The sequence below is a fragment of the Tyto alba genome, unplaced genomic scaffold (genome assembly GCF_018691265.1).
Source record: "Tyto alba isolate M040663 unplaced genomic scaffold, T.alba_DEE_v4.0 Super-Scaffold_7, whole genome shotgun sequence".
Taxonomy (NCBI): domain Eukaryota; kingdom Metazoa; phylum Chordata; class Aves; order Strigiformes; family Tytonidae; genus Tyto; species Tyto alba.
This window is the reverse complement of record NW_024881328.1, coordinates 1228279-1238463: the sequence shown is the minus strand read 5'-3', so window position 1 is coordinate 1238463 and position 10185 is coordinate 1228279. Positions and strand designations below refer to the sequence as shown.

The following is a 10185-nucleotide window of genomic DNA, read 5'->3' as shown; positions in this document are numbered from 1 at the left end:
TGCCAGCCCCACTCCCCCCTGTCCCAGCACAGGCTGGCTTGAAATTGTGGCACAAACCGAACCCCCCTGGTCACAGGGTCCCCCCCCAGCGGGGACGGGGCGAGGGGCTTTCCCCAGGGACAGCCAGTTTCCATCTCCCTGTCTCCTCAGGCAGCCCCGGTGAAGGTTTGCAAAAAACCCCCACCCGTTTAATTCCTGGAGGTGCCCAAGCGGTGCTTCTCATTCCTCGCTCCGAGCTAAAGCCCCGGCTGTGAAGCACAGGCTCTGCTCGCCCGGAGGGCCCGGAAAGTTTTTTTTTTCCCTGCTGAGGGAGCAGCAGTAGCGGGTGGAGGGCGGCAGCACGGGCCAGGCCCCAGGCCCGGCGGTACCAGCGCCGCGGGTCCGCCCAGCCGCGAGCCGGGCCGAGCCCTTAGCGAACGCCAGAACACAAGTCCAGAAACAAAACCTCACGAGGATTCTGGCTATCGGCTGGGTAAAACGCCCATGCCGTGCCGCTGGCTGCAGAAAATAAGAAAAAGCAGCTCGTGATAGTTATGAATTTGCAAACTTTTCACGTGTGCGACCGTTGCTGTCACTAGAGGCGAATGGCAGGGAGAATAAACCCTTTGATGAAGGATGTTAATTGAAAGCAGGACTTGTGTAGAGAATGGAGTTTGTTACTGTAAGGATAGTTGTTAAAACATCATTTCGCTTTTTAAAAATGCCTGACTTCAGAACAGAGCATGAAGGAGCTGTGTTTTAAAAAGCCAATTATTTCCAGTGCTTCGAAAAGGGAAGCCTAAGCTGAAAACGATACACCAAAATTGTTATGTGTTTCCATTATCAGCTCTAAAACTTGTGGTTCGGGTTTTTTTTCAGTTTTGACTAAATGGGATCTGGTTCTTCAATATGAAAAAAAGTAGATTAAAACCGAGGTAAAAATTGAATCTCATTAATGTTACAAGTAAATAAAAATATATTAATTCTTTTGGATGAGAGAGCGTTAATAATAGGAGGCATCATAAAGAGAGAAATCGAAACCGGATTGTATATTCACCAGATTGTTCAATACGAAAGCCAACAAAATTAGGCCATATCGATGTGCTAAGCGAGAAGAAATATATTAGTTTCCAGATCACAACGTTCCAGTACAAGCTCTCATTGGAAAACCAAGTCAATTTTTATATCAGTCAAATCGCTATTAAACGAGCCCGTGCTTCCCAGCGAGCAAATCCGCAGGACGAGCCCCTCTCGACACACGGGTGCTGAGATGTGAACACGTCGCTTCCCGGCTCACAGCGACGCAGCCAGCCGGGCCGGGCGGGCCGGGCGGGCAAGTGTCGCCGGGCTCTCGGTAGCCACCGCAGCCGGTCTGCCAGCTCCCGCCGAGGGTGCTGAGCGCCGCTCTAGGCAAGGCAGGGTTGAGCGCTGGGGAAGGGGGGGTCGGGACAGGGCGCGGGCTCTCGGCCCCACGCAGGGCGCAGAATCGGCACCGCCGCCGCGCCCGGGGGGGCAATCGGCACCCCTGCCCGGGCGCTGAGCCCCGCTTAACAGCGGAGCCAGGGCGGGCGCGGCGGGCTGAGCTTAAACCTTCGGGCTGCGAGGCTTGGACGTGCTTCTTCGGAGTCAGTGGGAACTCCTACGTGAAGGGGCAGGAATCGATTCGGCTGAATTCCCAGTTCCGTGGGAACTTGACAGTGTTTCATTAAGGTTTTTAAAGACAAAAAAGGTCAGTCTAACTCTCTAAGAAATGTAAAATTTTTGTCTTTCTCATTTACCTGAAACAACGGTCATACAGTGGCTTTGTAAGAATTTATTCTCCCTGCTGTACAAAGATCCTATTTAACACACCCTATCATGGTTCTGTGTCTCTCATTATTGTCCAGCCTTAAATCACAATGCTTTGACGTTGTAAGCTCACAACAAACTAGACCAGCATTCAAGGAAACCTAGAGCAGTGAAAACCTCTTTGATAAATGTGACCAGGAAAGTAGCTACCAAAGTAGTAAAGCCACGTTTCTGTTTCCCTGGCAGATATACAGATATATATATATTAACCTTGCAGCAGGTTAACGTCTGGACAATGAGTCTGGGAAATTGATTCGGTGGGAATTAGGGCGGGAATCAGCTGGATGTGCCAGTCTACTGAAAAACACAAACCCAACGGAACTCTTGCCCCTTCCCCACAAGACGCTCGGTGTCAGGGCGGCCGCCCCGGCCGAGCAGAGCCGGCGCTTGGGGGAGAGGGCAGGGACGGGCAGAGGAGGGCACAGGGACAGGGAAAGCGCAGGAGGAGCGATTGTGTGGATGCAGGAGAGAACTTTATTTAAAATCTTGTCAATATATCAGCAAGGTGGGGTGGGCAGGCCCACCCCCTCTCACTATCAATACACCGAGAGTTACTTTGATGAAGGAATCAGAGGAAAACTTGGGAAACACCTTCAGTCCGAGGCCTGAGCTAAACGCTGTTATTAACACCGTGTTTCATTCTGAGTGGCGTCCCAGTCACAGAAGCCTGGGAAGGGAAAACGAGGGGGAGAGCTTGCCGTAAGAGTAATGAGCAAAATACAATTAACTGTCCTCAGAGATGAGGCACAGCGCTGACCGTCAGGACGGAGGTTTCGGCAGCGTGCCCCGCAGCCGCCGGCGAGGAGCGCGGGGGCACTTCGGTGTGTGCCAGCCCCCCTCCCGGGAACGGGGGGCTTTTCTGGTATTTCTTTCTGTTGCTGCTTGCCGGTTCTGAGTGATCTCTTCTCCCGCAGCCTTGGCACCGTAAGGCCACAGGAAGCTCCGCCACGGCCGCCGGAGGAGTTACGCGGCAGATCCCGGTTTGTCTTCCACGAGATGAACTCGAGACTCCGCGTAGAACATCCCTTATCAGGACCTGCTCACTTGAGTCGTAGCAATAAACCCCTGTCCTTCAGGGCATCTCAGTGTTCCTGACACCCAGCGCCAGGGAGATTCTCACTTTGCTCAGTTTTTTATTAACAACGAGTTCTGGTTGTCCTTCGGCGTACGATGCGCTTTCAGAGTTATTTTTTAGGCTCGTTTGCTGTAATACGGCTGCCTGGCGGCAGAAGCACAACAGGACGTGATAGATGCGTTCTAGATCTGTTCTCAGACAGTATCTGTGTTCATCTACTCACGCTAGCGCAGAGGAATAAAGCGGTTATTCTGATATTTTTATGTAATGAAAATATATATTAATAATATATATTAATATCACTGACTATTCAATAATATATTGAATCGGAGATATATATATGAAATACTGGACAATATAGTATTACTGAAATGAGATAAAATGTAAAGCTTGAATTTCCTATCAGCTCAAGTGTAGCCTAGTAGCAAAAATTGAATCCAGCTGAGCTGTTAGGAGTAGCCCTCATTTTGGTTTCCCTTCGCCATGCGCCTGGGTAAAGAAGTCCATTTTTGCACATGGATCAGGGAAGTGGAAGAAGATGGTTTTACACGAGGATATTCACAATTTCCAAGGGGAGAACACGCTGGGTACAGCAGGGCCCTGATTTGCAGAACAGACAGAGGGAAGGATGGGTCCCAAAAACTTTATAAGTGCAGCCTGTGTTGGCAAATCCAATAAAAAGGCCGCGCTCCTCGGAGGCTGCGCGGCCCCCGAGCCACTCTCTCCACGGCAGCCCAGGAGCCGTGACGATGCGGGGGGCACTCTGGGGACGAGGAAGGGCAGCAGTGGTCTTCGTTTGTTTTTTTTTTTAAACAAACAGAGGCGTTTGGGGTGACCTGATCTCGCTCCTGGGGTTCCCCTTGCCCGGAGAGGTGAGCAGTGGGGGGCACAGGCCACCCCCCTCCAGCTCGTAATCCACCTCCTTAGCACCAGGCTGGGCGCAGGGGCTGGGTGGAAAGCAAACCCGGGGCACCTCACTGCTAACGGCACAAAACTAAGACCCGTGCAAGGGAAGGACTCCGAATTGGCAAGGACAAACAGCAGCTTCAGTGAAAAATCATTATTAAGTGTAAAAAAGCACTTGTCAATATGAGGCCACATCTCCGGGTGCGTTTGGTTGTACACCTTTTATCCTAAGCTTAACGGGCTGCACACCTCATCCCCTAATGTCTCAAAAGTATTTACTTCCAAAAGATTTACATCTTCCTTGTGTCTGGAAAAGCATTTCTATTTTGGATTCCAGATGTAACCCGAAGAACACGAAGAATGGAGAAACAAGAGATTCCCCTTGAGAAAATGGAGCACTGGAGGCTGAAATGCTTCGTAGTAATTTTGAAGTAAAAGTTATGCTTGATTTGAGATGATGAGTATGAGCCTTGACTTCTTATTGTGTAATTTCACACAATCAGAAAAGATCTTACTTAATATTTGTAATGATATTGTGGTTCAGACTGGGCTAATGAGCATGTTGTATGACACTTAACACCAGAAGGTGATGTGATTCAATTGGGGTATATATGTTTCCAAAGTTTTCACAGGAATAACAAAAACATTTGTTCCAAGAGAGAGCTCATTGCGTCTCTTCCTCAAAAACATGACACTTTGTAAGCAAACTGGAAGAAAAATAAATTTCTTATGTATTATGTTTCTGCAGGCTGGAGACAGAGTGAGAACTGCAAATGTGGAATAAGGTTCAGAGAATAAGTCAATGCTTTAAGAAATAATAACTGTACTGTACTTTTGCAGGGCTGGGGTAAAATATTTTGTATTCTCTGAACAAATTTAAAGTGTCCTGTTGAAAGATCTGTCCTTAGCGAGGCTGCCATGATGGTTTCCAAATCAGCTTCTACCTTGGCTTCACGGGTAGGTCTGTAAATTAAAGGCCTGTAAAGAAAGCAGGAGCATTCCACTGGCTGGCTGCTTCAGCTTTATGGTCTGTGGAAACCTGCATAATTGTGCTAGACCCTGTCTTTCTGAGCTTTACAAAAAAACTCCTATTTGCCTCAAATCCTGAAATGTTAATTTTTATCTCTGATTAAGCCGAAGACCAGTCGAGGCTCCTTTTATTAAGTCATGCAGACTCCTACCTGCTTCCTGAGGGCTAAATTTGGCTGAGAAAACCATTGTAATATTGTGTAATTAATTTGCCAGTCAAATAACTTCTGCAGGGTTGTAATTTACTTATCTGTCTGTAACCCTAATGAATCTTGCCGTTCACTATTTTAATCCTGTTTTCTACCTTTTTATCTCTTTTTTTGACTCTAACTTTCATAATTCTTTACTATGGGCTGATTTGTAACCTGTATTTTTGGGATGTTCTTGTGATGTTCTCACTGGGAGCAACAAAAACCAGCTATACACTTAGGCTTTGTAGTACGCCTTGCATGGCTGAGGACTAATGAAGGAATTCCTTGCTTTATTCCTCCTTTTCACCACATAAAAGGGCATTAATTCAATAAAAATCAAAGATGTAAAAATATAGAAGAAACAGTGATTTGTATTTGGAGGACTTAAGATTGTAACTTCATTCAAACTCAGGCTAACATATGTGCAGAACTTCCTAAAGGTTATTCTGAGCACTATGTTCCCTGATGAGTGGCAGTAGATGAAAACTATTTGGTAAATGCAAGGCTGGCAATTTTTTTAGTTGTTTAAACTTTGCAAATCACACCTCTGTCCTCATTTTCTTTCTAATACATTTAGTATTTAAAATGATTTGGTAAGTGGCATAAGTAAGCAGTTAGTGTGTGTCTGAAATTTGTCACTTTACAGTTTCCCCGATCTCCGAGACAGGAATGTTTTTTGGAGGATAGGAACGCTAAATAATGTAAGGGACTTGTGAATATTTTGCACCGACTCGTTGGATACTTGCACGCAAACGGACGATATGGTCATACACTGGAAGAAGAATAACTCTGGCTCTTTCCCGAGGAACGGGGGCACAGGCCGGGCGGGCTGGCGGCTGCGCAGGGCGACCAACGCGTCCGATGACACCAACACTCTCCGTGTGTTTATCATTCTGTGCTTTGCTGCTTCTGTATTTTATTGGCTGAGGGTGTTTATTTTAAGAAAGAATTTTGAGTGCAAACGTTTAATCCTGAGTGCAGTGATAGGGAAGTGTAGCAGAAACTCACGTGGAAATGCCTATCTGTTTCTTCAGAATTTCCTTGTGATCGTTCTTATCCAGTCCATACGTGGGGTAACTTTGAAACTGAACTCTTCGGGCTGGGCTACAGAAATCCATCAGCTTGAAGGAAGGCTGCTGTGGAAAATACGGTGTGAATTTAAGCGTGGGTCTAAGGAGAATCAATGAAAAAGGCAAAAACTCGAGCGGATTCAATGAAAACCCAGTCCCCAGGGAGAAGGAAGGCCTCCCGGCAAGGCGCGTAGGGTTTGTGAGGTCCCAGGAATGAGTTAATCCCACCAAGGAATGCGGAGGAGCTGCCAGATAACAGAGTGACTTTGTTTTTCCCTGATGTCAGCACAGAAACCCAAACACAAAGAGGTGAATGTAGTCCTCTGAGAGAGCTGTTGAGAAAGCTGAATGCGGAGCTTGTGCCGCGGCATCCAGCAGCACTAAAAGCCGCTCGGCCCAAGATGACAAAGTGTTTCCTGGAACGAGGGGCTGCTCCAGACATCTGGGCAAGCCCGGCGCTGTGGGCAGCAGTTGGAAGGACCGTGAGCCGTGCGTGTGCGGCGCCGGGAGCCGCATCGCTCCCACGGCAGCGACTGGTTTCCATCGCTCCCTCCCAGAGTTTTAAGAACAAGCAGTTCCGGGAGGCTTGGGCTTGCCACCGAGCCCGTTCAGAGCCACCTGCGGGTCATTTTGTTTTACTTTACAGCTCAGCGTAAGGCACCTTATTTTCTCCCGTAGCATCCGCACGTTGAGTCTTGCCTGAATAATTCCATTTATTCTGTATTTGGTAGGTGATGGTCTAGAGGATGCTTAGATCTAGCTGCAATAGAAGCGTTGTTTCACTTCAATATAGGCAGCACACAAGCTCTTGTATTGGTTCCACAGGGATAGTAATTAAATACCTGCTGATAGGCTTTGGATCGGTAGCTGCTCTTCTCAGCAGCTCCGATGTGCTCTGCCTTGATCCACCGCCCGAACGGGAAGTTTCACAATTGGACTGTCTGTCCATCAAGGCTGAGAAATCCATAAAGGCATAGTAATATCTGTATTATTCATTTTCTGCTATTCCGAAAGGTAAACAAAAGGAGAAAAACCCGAAGAGAAGGTTTTAAATTGCTTTTTGTTTTTATTGCAGTGGTTGGTATTAACCTGCCCTGCACCCTTGGCTCAGCCTTGTTCTAGGAGCCGCCGCCGTCCTGTGCTTTGTGTTAACAGGCGCGTCCAGGCGCTTTCATTTTGTGTTAATTATGGAAACTAGATTCAGTAACTCCTCCAAAGCTGAGCCTTAATGCCAGTTTTGAAGAAAGTAGAGCTGTTGGACGCTGTTTTCTGATGGGACAGGAAAACGTGAGTTGCTGGAGTTAGAGATGTCAAACCGGGGTGCGCTGGAGGGACCGCGCTTGGTGGCGGAGGGCCCTCGCCCCGGGGCTCTGCGTATATACAAGTATAAATGACAGGCAGGACAGCACTGTGTCCTGAGCTAGAGACGCGTGTTTCGGGGTGAACATCGCGTACCGTGGAGAGGGTGAAAACAAACCTGAACGGAGAGTGGGACGCCCCAGCAAAGCTGGGGGAAGTTGCTGGGAATACACCACCGAGAGAGACCCTGTTGGGGATCCTTTTTTCTTTTAGTATCAGGCGCCACGCCCAGATTTAGTTAGGAAAGACATCCTGGAAGAGGTGCACGACGTCGTGTCGTGGTTGAGCGATCTCTGGCTCGGGAATTCAGCAGCTTCGGTTTGTGAGGGAGAGCAGAGGTTGAGGAAGGGGTGAGGGAGAGAGCGGCGGCTTAGGCCCGGCCCTGGCCTCTTCCCGCCGGGCTGCGGTGAACGCGGGGGCGATGCCTGAGGGCAGCCCGGGGCTGCTGTGGGCGCCGGGGAGCAGCGGGGGGTGAGGAAGAAGAGGAAGAAGAAGAAGAAGAAGAGGAAGATGAGGAAGAAGAAGAGGAAGCTGGTCTCGGCGCGGCGCGGCCCCAGGCCCGGCCTACACTCTAATGGCGGGCGGCGGGAAAAGCCCGCCAGCCGGGGATGTAGCTCAGTGGTAGAGCGCGCGCTTCGCATGTGTGAGGTCCCGGGTTCAATCCCCGGCATCTCCAACGGCTCTTCGTTTTGGATTTTTTTTTTTTTTTTTTTTTTTTTCCTTTTCTAATTTTTTAACTTTTTTGGTATGTTTTCCCTCCCCTCGCTGCCGCTTTCCCGCGGGGAGACAGGCCGCCGCCGAGCGCGACGTGGTTTCGCCCCTCACGGCTTCGCCGCTTCGTCTCCGCGGGGAAAAGGAAAGCGCGCGGCGAGGGGCCTGCCCTCCAAACGGCGGGTTTTCGCTGCAAGGAGAAAGAAAAAAAAAAAAAATAAAATCTGAAAAGTTCAGCTGCATTGGCCGGGAATCGAACCCGGGCCTCCCGCGTGGCAGGCGAGAATTCTACCACTGAACCACCAATGCACACGCTGACAGCGTTCCTGCCGGCCGCCCCCTCCAAGACCTCACCCGCCGCTTTTCTTATTTATTTTATTTTTCTTCTTATTGTTTTTTGTCTCTGCGTTGGCAGCCAGTAGTTTTAAGCCATTATTTCCAAAGGAAAAAAAAAAAAAAGTTTTTAGAAAGTTAGCAATGTCTGTATACATTTTTCCTCTAAAGGATAAAAAAATCCTAAAAAATTGTATAAAATACCCACTATCCTTGCACTGAAAAGCTTTAAGACCAAGTCACAAAAGGTGTATTTTTGTTCCTGTTCTGTACTGGAAGGACTTTGCCTGAGGAGGCCACCAGTTAAGGACTTAGAGGCTCACATGGTCTACTAATAAAGGAATTATCACGGTACAATGTCCGAAGGCGCGTCTGTTTTGTCGATTGACGCGGTGCTATGGATCCTGGCACTGCGGTACAACGTAACCTTGGGTAGTGATGAGACATCAATAGAACGCCACTGCCTGCCCTGGGGTGTAACGATGCCATGTTCTAATATCAATTCTGTACAGCCTTCACTTTTAGTTTGTCTCGGACACACGCCCAAGAACGGCCACGCGTGAGCCACGGAGTTCAAGGAAAAGCAACACCAAGTGTTTCACACCCGGAGAACATCAAGATGTGGGCGCGGGAAGAAGAGCTGTGCTTGAGAGTAGGCTGCGGGCAGGACGAACCATCCCATGGAAGGCAGTAAGCAGGTATTTATTTTTGCAGCAAACAGTAATTTGGCACGACAGACAACGTGCCGATTTCACACGTTTCGGTGTTACCGCCAAAATGCAAACTGCCCTACAGAGGAGCGCGGCGGCCGTCTCCTACCTGTTCCCAACTGCGCGTTCCGTTCGTCGGGAGGCTGAATTTCCTCTGCGCGTGTAAAGGAGAAGCCGAGCAAGACTTGTGTTCTCAGTGAATCGGGAAAGAAAGTCAAGGCCACCATTTGCTCATCGGCCAGCTCGGGGCCCGGTATTCCCCAGTCCCACCCAGCCCCGAGGAACAACGCAGCCCAGTGACAGTGCCATCGCAGTTCCCTTTCCCCTAAGCTTAATTGCAATTTCTTAATTTCCACCGGCAGAAAGTAACGTGGTAAGTACTTCAAGTATTATTTCGGCTATTGCTTGCAGTTGCATCAGTCAGCTTTGAAGAACTGTTTTCCCAGACAAGCATATCATCACAACATTTGGGAGAATGGTCCCTGCAAAACCTCAGTGCAGAGGGATATGTTCTGGGTAAGGTCCTGTGTACACGACCAGTCCATGAAATCACTGTCCTAAACAAAATTCAAGTACAAATACTTCATAAAAATAAATGTGTCTCTAGCCATCATCTATAAAAGATATATAATTTTAGAAGTTCAGTAGATGGCCTGAATGGCATCAAGAATCCAACTTCATATAACAGGGTTATAGCATCTAGGGAACTTCTTTTAGTGAGATGTACTTTTGTACATTTCTATGCAGTATCTGATGAACGGGTGAGAGGGATTATCTTGTCATGACTCAGGACATCATCCCCTTTGGTTCAGTTCAAAAGTCTTTCAGGTAGTTAAGGACACACTATAGACCTTCACCAGAAACAAGGAAGGCAAAACTTGTTACAGGAGGAAGAAAAAGGATTTTCTTAGGCCTTTTTATCCCCCAGAAGGGGACACATAAACTTTTTTTCATTCTGGGCCACCTTTAAAAGG

The 10185-nt window shown here is 48.3% G+C and overlaps 2 non-coding genes across 2 annotated transcripts; one reads left to right on the top strand and one right to left on the bottom strand.

Moving 5' to 3' along the window:
* Positions 1–8061: 8061 nt before the first annotated feature.
* TRNAA-CGC lies at positions 8062–8133 on the top strand. Its single transcript has one exon. It is a non-coding gene; the product is annotated as a tRNA-Ala (tRNA).
* Positions 8134–8406: 273 nt separating this feature from the next.
* TRNAG-GCC lies at positions 8407–8477 on the bottom strand. Its single transcript has one exon. It is a non-coding gene; the product is annotated as a tRNA-Gly (tRNA).
* Positions 8478–10185: the final 1708 nt, after the last annotated feature.